Raw genomic sequence first — 19,482 nt, forward strand, 5'->3', positions numbered from 1 at the left:
AGAGGTTTTGTCATTGTTAAAAATGAAACCTGAAGTATACCTCACAAATAAAATGAAAAATACTAGTTTTTGAATGTGTGTGAGTATGTGTATGTGATATGTTTGTGTGTGTGTGTATATGATGGGTGAATGTGTGTATGATGTGTGTTTGTGTGAGTGTATGTGATGTGTGTGTATGATGGGTGAGAGTGTGTGTATGTGCATGTGGGGAGAGGGGGAGAGAGGTCGTCAGCATGACGCTTCTGTATACTCGACTTCTTCCCTGCTCTGGGTCACAAGTTGCCGTGGAAGGGTAGAGCTGTAGGAAGGGTAAGTGGGTCTTCTATTGCCAGGAGGGCACTTGAAAGGCAGAAGGTGTGAATGAAATGTACAGCAACTGCTTAGATTTCATCTTATCCCTCTCTTTCAAATAATGTTATTCTAAAGACTGAAGAAGTAAGCAGAAAACCTAGACTGCGACTAAACCTCTGTTTAGTGTAAGGCATGTGTACACAGTCGTGCAGAAGCACCTGGAAGAGAGACCACAGGGACAAGCAAGTGCCGCCTGGGCAGCTCTCACAGGCTTGGCTCCTGGACTGCAGGCTTTCACTGCTGGTGCACAGGTGCCGAACGAATGGCCCTCCTCTGTGGGGTTTTCCTCCCCAGTGTGGAAGTCTTTCATGTACGTTTTTATTTTTCTTCACTTAAATTATATTTTGTAGAATTTAAAACATGCGCACCTTTATTTCACTGATTTGTACTCCTGGTTTGTGTTCTTCGTTGAGATTTTCCTGGTAGGCCCTGGACCGCAGTTCCTCTGTACTCTTGTTCCACTCCCGGTAAAGCAGGTCATTGGTGTCTGTTCTTCCACCCACTCCAAGACTGTGTTTTCACACACACACACACACACACACACACACACACACACACACACACACACACACACACACATATATGAGCGGGGCGGAGACAGAGACAGACAGACAGACAGATTTCTTCCTAACGACTCACTTCCTTGCCTCTGTCTACTGTGTGTTTTTCTGTCTCCCTCCATATCCAGCACTTACTGGCCAATGACCTCCCATGATTCTAACCCTTGTTAGGACATAAAAGGCCCACCTCCTGCAAAGTTAATATAGTCATTTATAAGATACTCGCTTTCTGCTTCCAAATATTAAACTAACCAGAAGTTTTGATACATGTATCACAAATGATTTCCTTATTATAACATGTTTAAGTAACCGCAAACACAGATTACTCTTTGCTTGCGTTTCTGATTGTTCCCAAGTCACAGAAGAGATGCAAATGAGTCATTGTCCTTGCCTGCAGAGTCAGCAGTTGTGAGCAGAAGTGAATGCTTTGGCTGGCGCATGCATGGCTGTGAGAGAGCCCTGTCTATCTATGCTCAGCTCTAGGGTCGTCTTGGCGCTCTGCAGGCCAGGGACCAGACCGCTGCTGCCCCTCTGATGCTCCACTGATGCTGGTGGAGCGTGGGTGACCTCAGACCGAGGCACTTAAGTCCGCTCCTACATAGGCTTCATTTCTTCCTCCTAGTGACACACTCTCTCGCCTCTTCCTCCATGTTCTTGAAGACGTTGGAGGAGGTACTGAAAGTGTCTCTGAACTCACCAGTTTTCCTCCCTAGTCCATGTAGTCTCTAAAGTTAAGGTCGGGGGAGATGAGACTGCTCTGCTACCTTGTGCTCCTCAGGACACTGGTAAAGTGTGTTCTGCCTCCTCTGTTAGGCTAACACTGGGACTCGTGCTTTTCTTTCCTGCATTGTTGCTACATTCTCCGAATAAGCGGGACGTCTTTATACTTTTTACGCCATTTCTCGTCAGAAAATTTAACTTCAAGATAGAGAGGGGAAAAATAATTACATACTAACTCCCATTCAGCCAAGTCCATTTTATCAGGGGCTGATTTCTTTTTTTGTTTGTTTGTTTGTTTTGTTTTGTTCTGTTGTGTTTTTTTTTACACCTGCCACTTCATTTGTTTTTACTTGCAAGAGGAATTTAAACAAAAATTTAAGGGTGATTTTTTTTCTCACCCCTATGAATCATTTATGAATTTATGAATCATTCAATAAAACCAATTTAACTATTGAAGTTAGCAAAGTAAAGGGAAATATGCACAAGAACCCAAGAGCGAAGGCTGGGGGAGGAGGGTGTGGTTGGTGTCCAACAGATGCACAGATGCAGTGGTTCACCTGCTGGGGACCGCGACGCCACCCCAGAAGGCAAGCACAAGACCCTTTAATAATGAGGATGCCCCCAACATTTGAAAAGAGAAAAAAAGGAAAAAATCCAGAAACACACAACCCCACAGACCACCCAGCCATAACCACCATCCTTAATCAATCATAGGCATCTCTTCATTTTATAAAAAGATTAAGATATTGAAAAATTATTCTCTCATATTAGTAAAGGTAATAGAATTCAGAAGTTTCTTAGAAAACCCCATCTAGAAACTGCCCTCCAGTCTCCACTCCTTTTGCTGAAGACCAGCAGGAATACAGAGTTTGGAGCCCTGGAGCTGCTGGTGAGAATGGGAAGCCCAGCCCAGGAGAAGTCTGACGAGAGCAGGGTGCACAGGGGAGGTTGCAAGCAACTCCTTGTGATTCCTGGCTGTGTGGAAATGGGAACACGAGGTGGTCAGAGAGGCCTTAACCTCCTCCTTAATACACAAAACCAGTTTGTACGAAGATCCAAGCAGTCCCAAACTGAGGCGAACACTTCAATTTTTACTCACATGCTTTTGTTTTCTCTTAAGAATCAAAGTTGCACAAATTAAAATCTTTATTTAATATTACTACATATCACCCCCCCCCAAAAAGAGAAGAAAAATAGAACTTTTTAAAACTCAGGACAGGAAGAGTCTGAAAACCAAATTCCGATTTACTTCCAAATGAAATGAAATGAAGAAAACTTGGTTTCTAATTGGAGGTGGAGTGGGGATGGGACAACAAAACCCAAGCACAGACCAAGAGCCAGCATCATTCTCCCTACCCTGACCCACCCCACACAAACAACAGCCGGAGCCCGGTGTGAGTGCTCCACTGGGAACATGGGCCTGACGTGGGCCTGGTGGCAGTGTGCTCTGTCCATCGAGACCGCACCCGGGATGCACTCTGCTGTAGTGGGGTTCTGTGTGGGGTGGGGCTTTCAGGATCTTCTTGAGGCTCCTTGTTTAGCTCCACCAGCCTCTCCCAGTGCCTTTCTCCCTGGGCAAGGGCTCCATCAAGCGTGGTCCCTACTCAGCTGAGGTTGGTAAACTGTCCTTCTCTTCTCTGTTCTGTGTCCCACTCTCAACATCTTCAACCATCTCCCTCCTCCTCACTGAACTTGTCATGGGCCCCCTTGGGGCTGGGACTGGATTTCCTGAACATGAACTGGCCCTGCCCCTGGGGGAAGGCTCCTCAGCCGTGGCTCACGCAATTGTGGCTGCCTCCCATCGTCATGCAACACTTCTTGCTCTTGGGGTGTACTCTGGATCCCATTCTTCTTCCTGGCTTCCCTTTAGAAAATCATTGTTGCTGTTGTTGTTATTGTTACTAGAATAGTTTGCCCCAAGCTATCCCTCTTGCTTGAAATTGAAAGGTTCCCCCCAGCTCTGCTGCCTTCTAATTATAGAATTATGGAATCTTTAAAGGCTATGGAACTATAGTTCATAAAATATGCAGTACTTGAAGTATATACTCTGCTGTTTTTAGCATCAATATTGAAGTGCATAAACTCCCAGATTAATTTAGAGTGTTCCAATCTGCACTCACCCACACTTTCCTCCAGACTTGGCAACTGCTAATCTATTTCTATTTGAGACAATTTGTGTAAACAGAATCATAAAGGTTTCCTTACAATTTGGGAATCCAAGTATATACTGTCAGCTGATAGAACCAGGTTCTGTTTTGTTAGTGTTATGTTTTGTTGGGCACTGGTACTGTACTTTTGACTGTTTAAGACAGATTTGCTGTGCAGTTTAAGCTGGAACATTCAATCCTCCTGCCTGAGCTTCCTGCTGCCAAGAGTACAGGTGTGCAGCGCCACGCCTGTACTCTACATTTGTTAATGAAGTTCCTCAACTGGTAGACATTTGGACTATTTCTACTTCACAGTGGTCTTAATGGCACTGTCGTAAGTAGTAAAATCGAGTTTATATTTGCCAAGCTCAAGATTGGAATCACTGGACTTTGGAGTTTTTATAAGCTGTTAAAAAGACTCTGTGTGTGTAGTTCTCTTTGGAAAATTATTGACCATAAATGGAGAGTTTCTTGCTGGCCCCTATTTCTAGGGCAGTGCCACACTGTCTTGAGTACTGTAGCTCTGCAGTATGTTTGGAAGCAGAAAAGGCAAGTCCTCCAACTCTGCCCTTTATGAAAATTACCTTGACTCTTCTTCTCCTTGAAATTCCACGTGATTTTCAGGATCAGGTTTTATTTTCTGCTGAGAAACGTGCTCATTCGGTAGACATTTTTAGACCTTAAATTGTTTGTTTGCTCTTCTTGTTAAATGTAAACTCCAAGTTCCAGCTCAGCAGCTCGGCACTAATTTTTTCCTTTGGAAAACAAGAGGTAGACGTAGAGTTTTTAAATTACATTTTACTTCCTGTTGCTCTGCAGCTAATTTGCCTGCTACTAATTTGCAGCTTCCTAGCTGTGGTTTATTTATCATTACTGCAGAATACTGAAAAGTGTTTCAAATCCCCCACCCACTTTTAAAGAATATATAGAACAGCATGATGTGGCTTATTAATTTACTTCCACCAGCTAATTTTGACACCTGGGGCCATTCTGGAATTACATTAAATGTTTTATATAAATCTGAAAATCAAAGCTTTAAAGGTCCTATGATAGGTTTTTCCTTAAAGTTCAGTATTAAAATCTAACACAATGCCACAGATCAGCAAGCTATTAGTGTTATACAAAAATTATTGACTAATCATAATGTGGTTAGTTAAACAATGGATTTGTCTTAAATTAAATGTGACTTCTGTGTGCATTGTTGAGATTCACGCCTGCATGGTCAGGAAAATGTATGACAGAGGATGTTAGGTAAAGTAGGAGATGGTTATCTCATATACACTGGCTATCTGTGGATAACTGTGCACCTCCGTTTACACCTGTGGGTAGTGTGCACTGCTGCTCACAGCTGTGGGTAGTGTGCACTGCCGTTTTTGCCTGTGGGTAAGTGTGCACTGCTGTTCACAGCTGTGTAGAGTGTGTTGCTATTCACAGCTGTGGATAGTGCACACTACTGCTCTCAGCCATGGGCAAGTGTGCACTGCTGCTCACACTTGTGGGTTGCTGTACCCTTGTTTCCCAGCTTCCAACTCTATGACATGAATGAGCTCACACATTTCATTACTTGAATACTGAATCTTTTATGGGCTTTAGTTGTTCAAAAGCCTTTTGAGCAAAAGACAAAGTATATTCTATATATTGATATATATAACAAGAACCACTCTAAATTAATGATTAGTAAATTTGAATCATAGGCTTATATTATCTGGAAAATGAATACCTACCATTCAAACCTAGTAAGTCTTCTAGACTCTGAATTTACTTAGCAACACAATCTGTGGGCTGATTTCACAGATAATGGATTATTTTGTGTAGCTGTTTGATATGTGAAATATATTTGTTATTTTTCTTCCACATATTGGCAAGTTATTGTGACTCCTGATATTTAAAATGTTCTTATGACTGTGTATGTCCAATGATGTCAGTTAAATAGCACCTTAGATTTTTAAAAATAAATTCAATTTGGAAAGTTGCTCTTCAGTACATATCTTAGAGCTTAAGCTGGCTGTTTGCTTTCCCCTGTTAAAGTAAATGTCTGAGTTGAGTCTCAGCAGCTCTGGGCTGGTTTCTTTCTTTGACGTCCTTTAGAAAACAAGAAATGTTAGAGTGATTATACAGTGGATTTTATGGAATGCTTCGTCTGTGCCAGGAACTGTCCTAGCATCTAACGCACACTGGGAATTGAATGAAGAACCTGTCCTTATGGGGCCGTATTATAGGAGGAGAATGTAAGTCTTTTAATAAGGCAGTGGGTGGCGTGCACAATGCAGAAGGGAAAACAGGATGAAGCAGGATGGAACAGCATGTGGACTTGGCGTCTCTGTGGGGCAGACGATGCCCCGTGTTAGACCGTTAAGATGGGACCAGTAATGGACGAAGAGAAAGATGAGCCGGGCTCTGAGGAGGCAACAGTGTGCTGGTGTGATCTAGTAAGGACTGTTGAGGCAACAGTGTGCTGGTGTGATGTGATCTAGTATGGACTGTTGAAGCAACAGTGTGCTGGTGTGATGTGGCGAGGACTGTTGAGGCAACAGTGTACTGGTGTGATGTGATCTAGTAAGGACTGTTGAGGTAACAGTGTAACTGGTATCATCTAGCCTGGACTGTTGAAGCAACAGTGTACTGGTGTGATGTGGTGAGGACTGTTGAGGTAACAGTGTAACTGGTGTCTTCTGGTGAGGACTGTTGAGGCAACAGTGTACTGGTATGATGTGGTGAGGACTGTTGAGGTAACAGTGTAACTGATGTCGTCTGGCAAGGACTGTTGAGGTAACAGTGTAACTGGTATCATCTAGCCTGGACTGTTGAAGCAACAGTGTACAGGTGTGATGTGGTGAGGACTGTTGAGGTAACAGTGTAACTGATGTCTTCTGTCGAGGACTGTTACATCCCAAGAGTAGAGCCCTCAGGCAGCCTGCCCAGCAAACCTAAGCAGCCCTGAGGAATCCAGAGGAGGCAGAGGACCGTGTGTCCTGTACACCATTTAAAGATGCCAATGTTGCAAGGAACGAGCAGAGCCAGTGTGAGCAAGGTGGAGAATGAGCTGTGCTGGGCATTTTAGGTGATCTCTGTCTGTGTCACGCACTGAGGAGTCTGAAGAGGGCTGACTGTGCGAGGCACTGGTTAGCAAACACCAAGACTGCTTGCTCCTCTCAGACTCAAGAATCAGCTGGGAAGGAAAGGAGGAAGATGATGGAGAGAGACCAGTAATCAAGCTGTGGGCAGCCAGAGTCAACACTGCAGGGAAATGCGCCAGGAAAACCAGGTGTCTCACTCAATGCTTAGGTGAGAGTTGATGTCTCACCAACTGAAGGGCGCTCCTTTGCAGCCGGCAGAAGCCTTGGGTGAGGAAATAGTTTTGGGCCATTAGAGTCCTGAGGTGCAAAGCAGCACAGTCCTGCATGTTGGGGTGAGGGCAGGGGCAGCTGAGTTCTTAGGAGACTTCTGTAGCACCTCAGGCACCATCAGGTGATGGCAAGGCCAAGGTGGTGGCCTAGCATGCTGTGCAATGTGGTCAAATCCCGGGCCAAAGTAGTTATCATGAGTGTGGTGGCTCACCTGAAAAGCTCCAGTGAATCTGTGTTGTGTCTGGCTGACCTTCGACAGCTGTGTACCCGGTGTGGCTCTCCTTACCCACGTGTCACCGTATAGAAAACATGCTGCCCCGTGCTGCTCATGAGTAACTCAGTACATGATTCTCTTCAGTAAATGTCAGAAACCACGGGAAAGCACCTAGGATCTTTAATAGCTTGGTTTTTCTTCTTTCTTTCTCTTTTTTTCTTGCTCAGCTTCCTCTCTTTTTTTAGAGTTGGTGTCAAAGTAGAAATGCAATACTTTGTCATAAACAAATAATTCACAGCTAATAAATTGAAATGATGATTATGTCAAAAATATAATTTCCCCATTTACTTATTTTTTAATTAATTTATTGTATATCTATGGGTGTTCTGCCTGCTTGAATGGCTGCACTATGTGCTTGCTTGGCGACGAGGGCACCCGGAAAAGGTATCAGATCCCCTGGAGCTAGAGTTTGCAGAGGACTGTGAGCCACCATGTATTGCTGGGAATTGAACCCGAGTTCTCTGGAAGAGTGCCTGAGCCATCTCTCCAGCCCTCGCCATTCACCTTTCAGTGGTCTGCAGTGGGTGGTAGTTGACAGTCTGGTCACATATATGGATCCTTATGTGTCATTGACAATTTCTTTAATGACATCCTTTCTTTTCATGTTTAATTTTAATTGCTTTGGCCAAACATTCTTACTCTTATTATAACACTGGCAAACTAGAATTCACTTTAATGACACTAACGACCAACCTTAAAGGATATGTTGGCAAATTTATAAGGTGGTATATTTGAATTATTCTTTATATGTGGTTATGTAAGCCTTTTCATGATCACATACGTGCTACTTTAACAGGGGAGATAATCAAAGTACAAGGAAATGAAAGTATACAGTCTGGACTCTTCTTCTCTAACTAAGTTGACTTCACATACGTTCAGTGCTCAAAGTCTTACAGCTCATTACAGTGTACCCAAAGTTAGTGTTTCCAACCACACTTTCTAGGAGGCAGAGTCTGGTGACTCCCGGTATTCTCTGAGAGCCCTGTGCCCTTTCACCTAATGACTGACTGACCTCTTGAGGGCCTTCAGTGAGTGTTTGCTGTCAGAGATTAGTACTTAGGTGTACACTACTAACCCGCCTAGAGGGCACTCTGGGTAATATAAATGGGCATGTATATGTGTGTAGGCATGTATGTGTGTGTACATACATAGGCATGAAACCTGCCTTTGAACTTCTCGATCTTCTCAGGTCATAGAAAAAGTGTGAAATATTTATTTTAAGTTTAAAATGGCATTTTTAAAAGCTTTACTCATACACTGTCCCAATATCATTTAAAAGTCTTCGGCCAGTCTTATTATTAGGAAGAACCCCCCAGAAGACAATTAGAACTGAAACCTAAATTCATTAAAGTTACTGAATATAAATTAAGTATACAAAATTAACCACACTTCTGTATACCAATAATGAATTGTTAAAAACCAAGTAAGGACAAAAATAACGTCCCGACTAACAACAAGCAACTTCCAGGGATACATTGGAAATGAAAGAACTGTCCGGTGAAAGTCAGAAACACTAGTGAAAACAAAGAGACACAAACATGGAAAAATCCACTCTGTCCATAGAAAAATCACCATATCTAAATATGTCCACATTAAACAAAGCAATTTACACATTCAATGAAGTCCCACCAACGTCCTAACGGTAGGATTTTTGAGGAGTAAAAGAAACATCTGAAGGTGTATGGGGAAGTACTGCAGCTAGTCACACAGCTGAATGGATGTTGAACAAACGCCAAAGCTGTAGGCATCACAGTGCCTGACCTTACGCCTTACTGTAGGGTCATAGTAACGAAGACAGCATGGCGGCGGCGGCCAGTCCTCCATAATGCAGCACCATAACCGAGAGCAGACAGACAGACAGTCCTCACACCTAGACTCTGCTGTTCTTTTGATTTTATAACAACCACATGTTGAAAGCAGAACCATTTTCCAGTAAATGGTTCTTGAAAAACTAGAACCTTAAAATCTGCAAAGGAATTAAATTTCGCCCGCATCACTAACCCTCTCAAGAATCTGCTACAGATGATCAAAGATGATCAGTGCCTCTCATGCTTGGTCTTTGACCCTGGGTGAGCAGCCTTGTTCCCTGTGGGCTCTCCACCCTGCACCCATGCAGCCATGGTCTGCACTCTATCTGAAAGCAAGAGGCAAGTATGTTCCTCATGTAGGCAGTTTATCAGGGTTGCTTTATTACAGCGAAGGAGAGGAGACTAACACACACTCATGCCACTTACCCAGCTAACAAAGCCCCGGTCTCTGCGCTTGACTCTGTGACTTCTGTGATTGACAAGGACTTTGCCTTGTGCTAGAACTCTCACTCTTCTGGTCAGAAACCAGTGACTGAATAATCCAGGAGGAGAATGACTGAGGAACACTAATTTAGGGTGGCAAAGGGGTTTCTGTACAATACTGAACTCACAAGGAAGTCTAGTGAACAGAGCCTGCTGTTGTCTCGTAATCATTTTCAAACTAATGTGAGAACTGGGAAAAGCAGACTGGGTTACACAGCATTGGGTATTGGCTGGCTGAAAAAAAAATCAAGCTAATGAAAGATTTTAGAACAATAATGTCAGATCCTATTAGCAGCTAGCTGGTAGGTAGAGTATAGACAACTGTCTGTTGCTAACTGCATGCTCATGGAGAGAGAATTTAAAGTTAGAGAATTCCTTATTCACTCACTAACCCATTATTTATTGTGTCCTTCCTCATTCCAGGGACTAGGGATACAGAAACCAGAATAGATTCTTAGTCCCTGCTGTTCTGAATGACAGTTCATTTAGCAGGATAGGAAGAAACACAGTAGATTTGAGACACAGCTTTTAGAATTGCCTGCTCTGACCTGTGTTCCAGTCTGCTTTCTATTGCTGTGATGATGCACACCATGACCAAAAGCAGTGGGAAGGAAGGAAAGCCTTGATGCGCCTTGTGCTTCCGCATTATGGTCCATCACTCAGGGAAACCAAAGGAAAGACCATGGAGGAAGTCTGCTTACTGGTCAACATATACCTACCTCCCAGGAGCAGCTGCCCAGTGTTGCCACCACCCAGACTAGCCCTGTCACCTCAGTCATTAAGAAACTCAAGAGAATACCCACAGACATGTCCACAGATATGCACACAGATATACCCACAGACATGCCCACAGATATGCCCACAGACATGTCCACAGATATGCACACAGACATGTCCACAGGTATGCACACAGACATGTCCACAGACATGTCCACAGATTTGCACACAGATATGCACACAGACATGTTCACAGACATGTCCACAGACATGTCCACAGATATGCACACAGACATGTCCACAGATATGCACACAGACATGTCCACAGATATGCACACAGACATGTCCACAGATATGCACACAGACATGTCCACAGACATGTCCACAGATTTGCACACAGATATGCACACAGACATGTCCACAGACATGTCCACAGATATGCACACAGACATGTCCACAGATATGCACACAGACATGTCCACAGACATGTCCACAGATTTGCACACAGATATGCACACAGACATGTCCACAGATATGTCCACAGACATGTCCACAGATATGCACACAGACATGTCCACAGATATGCACACAGACATGCCCACAGGTATGCACACAGACATGTCCACAGGTATGCACACAGACATGTCCACAGATATGCACACAGACATGTCCACAGATATGTCCACAGACATGTCCACAGATATGCACACAGACATGTCCACAGATATGCACACAGACATGCCCACAGACATGTCCACAGACATGTCCACAGATATGTCCACAGACATGTCCACAGATATGCACACAGACATGTCCACAGATATGCACACAGACATGTCCACAGGTATGCACACAGACATGTCCACAGGTATGCACACAGACATGTCCACAGGTATGCACACAGACATGTCCACAGGTATGCACACAGACATGTCCACAGGTATGCACACAGACATGTCCACAGGTATGCACACAGACATGTCCACAGGTATGCACACAGACATGTCCACAGGTATGCACACAGACATGTCCACAGGTATGCACACAGACATGTCCACAGGTATGCACACAGACATGTCCACAGGTATGCACACAGACATGTCCACAGGTATGCACACAGACATGTCCACAGGTATGCACACAGACATGTCCACAGGTATGCACACAGACATGTCCACAGGTATGCACACAGACATGTCCACAGGTATGCACACAGACATGTCCACAGGTATGCACACAGACATGTCCACAGGTATGCACACAGACATGTCCACAGGTATGCACACAGACATGTCCACAGGTATGCACACAGACATGTCCACAGGTATGCACACAGACATGTCCACAGGTATGCACACAGACATGTCCACAGGTATGCACACAGGCAATCAGATGGAGGCAGCTCCAGTTCCCTTGTCTCAGATAATGCTATTTAGTTTGTGTTAAGTTGAGAAAGAACTAACCATCATGCCTTATCCGGTAGACTGGTGTTCTGAGAGGCTCAGTTGTTATGTCTTCTTTAACACACTGAATATAGACACATTCGTATGCAGAAGATATGCTTTATATACCTTCCTGTGCACTCTGAATAGATGTGGGTAGAGCTGAAAATGACTGAACTTAAGGCTTCTTTGTTATAAACTTCCAGAGGAGTTGCACATGTGGCTTCTCAGGTCTCTTTGGAAATAAGACTGTAACATCTATGCATTTTGGAAAATCGGGAATTTTCAGAAAGTATCATTGCAAAATAGACTAATTTTGCTTACACACTAAATTCCTAGCAGTTTCAGATAATGTTTCATTTAAAGCATGCTAAATTCTGATGCCTCAACTTATCAATGGTGATGATCTAAAAATCTGCGTGCTGTACTATCATGGCACCCCAGACATTACAGAGCAGACTCTGACACAGCTGGTGTCCTGAAGAGGCTTGGCGTGTCCTCTGTGAGTGATACGAGCTACCTCTCTCCCTCACAGGCCACCACTCATTTATATCCCTCACACTAGCTGTTACCACTTCCTGTACACCTTAATGAATGATGCACGTGATTGCAAACCGGAAGTACATAAGACCCAAGAGTGTTTGTTTCAGTAAATAATGTTTAATTTGGCATGATTATGAGAAAATGAAATTCTGAAATATGAGCCCTTGCTACCTCATTTAATTAGCGGAATACCTAGTCTTCTGGTGTATTGAATGAGGTCTCTGTCTGTGCACACATAAATACCTTTGATAGATACACAGTCACACACATACACAGCTGTCAACTATGAGGAGAAATAGAATTTGTACACTAATTATTTTCCTGTGTACCCTTGATTTATCAAGACAACATAGTTGTCATTACATCACTTATTAATCATTAAATAAGCTATTTAGTCCCCTGACTAGGAAACTAAGATAATTGTGAACATGCCTACGTTTTATCGGTTCTACAAATGTGCACAGCCTCCTCATGACCAGTTCAATCCAGAGAAAAATGTCCTTGCCGCAGACATTGCTTGCCTTCCTCCTGCTCCAGCCCGTGGCACTGACTCGGCTGGCTTCATCTCTGGAGTTTATTCCGTATGAACAAGCAAGTGTTGAAGTATGTACCATTGCATTTCGTTTATAGCAGCTTTCACTTGCTGTGGTGCTGCAGTGCGCTCTGCTTGTGGAATTACCTTCTTGCCTCAGTAGCTTCTTCCCTTGCTGCTATTCTGTCACCAAACATCCAATTATCAGGGTATAAAATTGGTATTTCTTTTTTGATCTGTAACTATTATAAATAAAGCTGCCATTCATGTTTGCATAGTCATCTTTCCAGAGTAAGAAGTTTTTACCTCTCCTGACTAAAAACCTGTCAGTGTCTCTGGGTCACATGTTGAAAGTGTTTAAGGGTTTTCCAAGGTGCATTTGTATCCCTTGCAGCGGCTTATGACCCTGCGTTCTCCCCAGCACAGGTGTTGTGGGTAATCCTACTCTTCTGATGCAAAGAGGGGAGTTTGCCATTGCTCTTGGGTTTGAGGAGACCATTCCCACTTTCCAAAAGAGGCAGTCGTCAGGCATGTAGCAGTGCAAACCCACACAGTTTAAATTCTCCCTAGACACAATGTACATGAATATTAGCCGACATATATGATAAAACACAGGTAGTATCACATGTTCACCTCATAACAACGAACACCAAAGCATATAACTACGAAGATGGGATGTCGATTTGGCTCACAGTTTTGGAGAGTAGGAGTCTGTGGACTGGGCGGATGTCACTGAATTAGGTCTTTGGTGACAGCAGTGGACAGCAGCACATCTTTCTGTTAACAAGTGACCCTATCACAACAGAAACAGACAGAGAATGCATGGGCCCTGAATCTGTAGAAAACTCACAGGGCCGCATAGGAGCCTGTAAGAGGTTCCTGGTGGGCAAGCTTCACTTACAGAGTTTGCCCCTCTGTGACCTAAGGTCCCCTCTTTTCCCAACAGTATCATTTTGAGCACCAAGCGTGGACCTCTAAGGAACTCACAATGTAAGCTGTAGCAGTACAGTGAGAGACATCTTACATGTGCCTATTTGTGTAAAACCCAGCAATGTACAAAAAAAAGTCCATAAAATAAATAAATGAGTCTTTCTCTCTTCCAATGGGGCTCTCTTCAATGAAATAACTCCATTTATTAAGAAATAAAATATTAATATCATAGATTACTTTTTTTTAGATTAAAAATTAGCATGCGTAGAAATGGAGAAATGAATTGCTTTGCTCCGTTTCCACAGTTCCAGGCTCTTGGCCAGTCTTGTTTTATCATCAAAAGAATAAATTTTATTTGAATCTTGGAGTTCTTGATTCCTCATATTAAAGTATTGAAAATACTTTAACAGTATTGAAAAAACACGTCAGGTTTTGCTGAATGAAAGTTGCCACTTAACAATAGAAGACATTTGATTTTTTTAAATTTACTGTATTTTTTTTAATAGCACATTCAGGAGTACTTTCTTAATTCTTATTACAACAGTGATCTAATTTTTTTCTCACCAGGAAGCTCAACTCAAGTACAGAACCAGTTTTAATTAAGAATTAAAAAAAAGAAAAAAGAAAAGGAAGGGTAAGAAGGAACTTCATTAGGAATTCTGACTTTTTGCTACCACAACCAGGAAGTCCATAAGCAGTGAGTGATCAGTGAGATATGAGAGATGTTGACCACGTCAGGGGTTGCTTCTAACTGGGAAAGTAACCTCGACACATCCCAGTCCGACTCCGAGTATCTGGTTTCTTATATTCCAGACAGCATCCATTACCCAGGATGTACGGCTAAATTAACTTTAATGTTGCGCTCTTCACAAGACATTCCATAGCTAGCAATAACATTAACGTAATGCTGTTAAAATAAGAATTTCAATTATGAGGCAGATGAGACTGGGTAGAGCACGACAGCCTTAATGAGCAGCAGGAGTGGGTCCTCACTGTGATAAGGCGCACAGCTATAGTTAGAGAGGAAACAGAACACAGCCGCAGGCCCTTCCTGTTTGTCTTGTCAGCCTCTGCTGATAACAGCTTTGGGTTCACATTCATTTCTGTGCACTCTCCCAGGCTGCTGCTAGGACGAGGGTCCCGTGTTCTTTCCTTTGCTGCAGGAACACCTTTGATCCCTGTGTGTGCTGCCCATACTTTCCTACTTCGCTCATCACCACTTTGTTAAGAAAGGGAATCACCAGGTTCACCCATCTTGAAGGGAAAACTGGGTCAGGAGCTTTGCTCTTTTTATGGGAATAGATAGAAATTGGCTGAAGAGCCAATAAGTGCTTATCCTGAGAGCTGATTTTAATAAGGCAAAAGTGTAGTAAATATGACCCAGCCATCCACCCTTATTTGTGCTTGCAACATGTCTGCTCTTGTTTTTATCTACAGATCATATACATATACATGTACATGTACCTGTACCTGTACATACACATACACATACATCCGAAATCCTAGGACCAAGAGTCCACAGGAGCAAAAGACTGCTCCAGAGAGCTGACTTAGTTTGTTGAGGTGGCTGTAACAGAGACCCCTTAGGTAGGTTGATTTGTAAACACAAAAATTATTTCTTGCCCGTTTTGGAACCTAGCAAAGATAGGAACAAGGCAATTTGGTGTCGAGTTAGGGCCCCTTTGCTTGATTCATAAACGATGTCTTCACCTGTGTCCTCCTCTTATGTGACCAGAAGAGCAACCCTGTGCCTCTTTTTTTGAAGTCGCCAGTCATCTTCTTGACGTCTTAATACTAATAAACTAGGCTATTGACAGTGGTGAGGTTTTGAAATAGGAAATTTCATGAAACGAAAACCTTCACAGCACAACCTAAATGTTCTGTTAGCTGTTGATAGGGAGTCGCTCCTGCGAGAACCCTGCTCAGTACTCCCCTCTCGAAGCCTGTAAGTTCTGTACAAGGTGGTGTTGGCAACTGTTTCCTGACATGAATTCATACACATATTCATACGCACACACACACATACATACTCAGAACACACAAAACAGACACACAAGCACACATACAGCACACACAGCAGCACACATGCACACACACATACTCACACCACACACATACACACATGCACACACACACATACTCAGGCCACACACACACAGACACATACACCAACACACATGCAGGCACACACATGCACACATACTTATACCACACACACATGCACACATACATACATACTCAGACCACACAAACACAGACACACACCTACAACACACACAGCAACACACATACAGGCACACACGCATACTCACACCACACACACATGCACACATACTCAGATCACACATGCACATATACATAGGTTCAACACACAAGACATATACATCACACACTCACACATATGTACACGCCCACACACCTAGGCAGAATCACTGTGAACCCTTCCTTTAGAATCCTGACGGTTTCAGATTGTTGTTGTTGTTTTTGTTTTTTTGGTTTTTTTTTTTTTTTTTGGTTCTTTTTTTCGGAGCTGGGGACCGAACCCAGGGCCTTGCGCTTCCTAGGCAAGCGCTCTACCACTGAGCTAAATCCCCAGCCCCAGATTGTTTTAAGGAGGTAAGAATGCCAAGAAACCGCCCTGTTCATCTCATCTGTTACTCATTTGACTCATGTTCATGACCGGCCACACTCTATTTTTCACTGTTTGGTAAACTGTTAGGGACTTTAGCTTCCTCTTGTTTGCTTACAGTTTTTCTATTTCTCATTAAATAGGGATTTTTCTCATTCTCCTTTTGTAAAGGACTGGGACAGGTCTCTGCTCCTGGAAAACCTAAGGACTTCTTCAGTTTCATTCCACCCTATATATCACTATTTATTCAGCGTCTGTATAATTAATATGTACACTGTCCCTTAATTTCTTTATAAATACATTTCTCATAAAACGTGCTATCCATTTTGCTTGCTCTGGTGCATGACCAATTTCATAGTCTTTACTGCAACGTGCAATATAATACCCATAATGTTGGTGTTGTCTGCTCTTATATTTACTTAATCTGTCATGGGCGGGAGCACGGCTGGGGCCCGAGTGCGCCGATCGATTATGCAGCTTTATGTTGAGTTTCCACGGGCAGCAATTTCCTCTCCTCCCTTAGGAGCCTTAATTCTGGGAATGAGCATTCCATCCAGACTCAGAGTGCTCATTTATAAAGTGCAAACGCTTTCAGCTCATATAAAAGTATATATGAATAGCAGATCCATAGGATAGCCATGAAGCATAGAAGGCATTTTATTAGTCTGTGGCGGTTTTAATTATACCCACAATGAGATTGATTTTTAAATTACAAAAATTAAAGGAAAAGTTTCAGTGTGAGCTATAAAGCTCAGATATGAATTGACGTTCGGTGTTTGTTGTGTTTTCTGATACGCCAAAATATAACATGTTGTCAGAGTAACTTCATATAGCAGACCTCCACCCTTTTATCTATTTCTGTTTATCTTTTTGTGTCTTGTGTATGTTTCTCTCCCTCTTCCTCACACTCCCTGTGTCTCTGTGTATGTGTCAGTATGTGTGCGCACACATGAGTGCACACATATGTAAGTGCAGGCATGTGCTGTGTGACGTGTGGTGTTCCGATGGCAGGCCCAGGTTTCAGTCTCCACCTTCCATATTGTTTGTGCCAAGATGTTTAATTCTCACCACCATGTGTGCCAGGCCTGGGGATTTCTGAGGATTTGCCTGTCTCTGTCTCCCATCCTGGAGAAAGATACTAGAATTTAGGACACGTGCTATGACACCTGGTTCTATGTACATTCTGGGGACCCAAACTCAGGTTTTCAACACATTTCTGCCACAAGTACTTTGTCCAGAGAACCATCTCCCAACCCAGTTCTTCATATTTTTAAAGGTAAAACAGTGGATTTGAACCATCGAGTAGCCATCTCCCAGACTTCTTCAGGTAGACCTGTCTGTTTCATTAGTCATCCTCATAGTTCGTTATTGAGATGACTGAACAAAAACTAAACCATCAGATACACGTTGGGGCTGAGAGCATTTGCTGTTCTTCCAGACGACCCAAGCCAACTTTCTAACATCCAGGGTGCTCTTAAGCAGCAGCCGTAAGCAGAGCAGTGTCCCTCTGTGGACACATGCTCACATGTGACATTCACGGCCCGACACACACCAATGCACCAAAAAAAGCATATCTTGAAAAAAATGGCACCACTGTATTGTGCTGCGTTTTGTTACCCTCAGCCAGGTAATCAATATGACCTTCAGAGTTGTGTTTATATCTGTTCCTTCCGAATTCTTTTAGTTCTCATGACTTCTCTTGGTGGTGAACAATCAACTTACTGCTGGCTGTCGCATTTAGATCTTACTACTGAATACATCCTTCAGATAAACGTATTTTGGAAGTCAAAGCATAAAGAAAAGTGAAATCAAGGCCAAAACTGTGACTACATCATCTTTAGTGCATAGAGCATTGAACTCGAAGTCTGAGGCCCTGGCTCCAGGGCCAATCAGAGGCTGGGGCTCCAGTTCCGGTTCTAGTTCCACTTCTGGTTCTGGTACTAAAGTACCTTAATTTCAGTTATTGATTTTAATTAACAGATTATTAGTTAAATTTTTGTCATATCTAAGCAGTTATGTAATAGATGGTGTCATTTATGATAAATATCTTAAATTTAAGCACAGTTAAAAATCTAGATATAGATCAAATTTTATATAGAAACATAGTAAATAAAACTACAGGCATATCAATCTGTAAGGAAAAGATGAACTTGTTCTTTCCTGAAATTGTGTTGGCTTAAGAGCTGTGTGGAAACGAAGAGAACAACTGGATCTGTTCCAAGTCTTACGTAACAAAATTATAAATACTTGCAGAGCTTATAATTAAAGAGCTTTAAAAATAAACATTTAAAACAACTAAAATGTTGTTAATATAAATAGAAAGTTCACATAAGTACAAAAAAAAGCCTTTAAACACAAAAATAACTCAAATTCCCTCATAAAAACGAGTTAGGTTGAAATTGTTTGTCATTAAATTGTTTGAAGTCTAGATCTCACATAAGTCCCATGACATCACATGGCCAAAGAGACTTGGCAGTTGTCATAGTTAGGGTTTTACTGCTGTGAACGGACCATGACCAAGGCAACTCTTATAAGGACAACGTTGGGGCTGGCTTACAGGTTCAGAAGTTCAGCCCATTATCATTAAGGCAAGGCACATGACAGCATCCAGGCTGGCATGGTGCAGGGGTAGCTCAGAGTTCTGCATCTTCATCTAAAGGGTGCTGGGAGAAGACTGGCTTCCAGGCCGCTAGGGTAGGGTCTTAAAACCCACACCCACTCTGACACACTTCCTCGGACAAGGCACACCCCCAAATACTGCCACTCCCTGAGCCAAGCATTCAAATCACCACAGCAGTTACGATTAAAGTCAAGTGTATAGGATTAAGAAATCCACTGGTTGAGCCCAATGGAGCCACAAGTATTAACAATGAAAGAAGAGTCAGAGGAGAGGATAAAGTCATGGGAGACAGAAGATGGGATACAGAGGGTGAAGTCATGGGAGCAGGGGCAGAGCCATAGTAGCATAGGGCGGAGCCATGGGAGTAGAGGGTGGAGCC

General features: G+C 42.9%; 1 protein-coding gene across 3 annotated transcripts in view; it reads left to right on the plus strand.

Annotated features, from left to right (window-relative positions):
• The window catches only part of Atrnl1 (attractin like 1), a 543,698-nt gene that overhangs the window by 337,411 nt on the left and 186,805 nt on the right, over positions 1–19,482 (plus strand).

This window comes from Rattus norvegicus, chromosome 1 (assembly GCF_021556685.1).
Source record: "Rattus norvegicus strain SHRSP/BbbUtx chromosome 1, alternate assembly SHRSP_T2T, whole genome shotgun sequence".
Taxonomy (NCBI): Eukaryota; Metazoa; Chordata; class Mammalia; order Rodentia; family Muridae; genus Rattus; species Rattus norvegicus.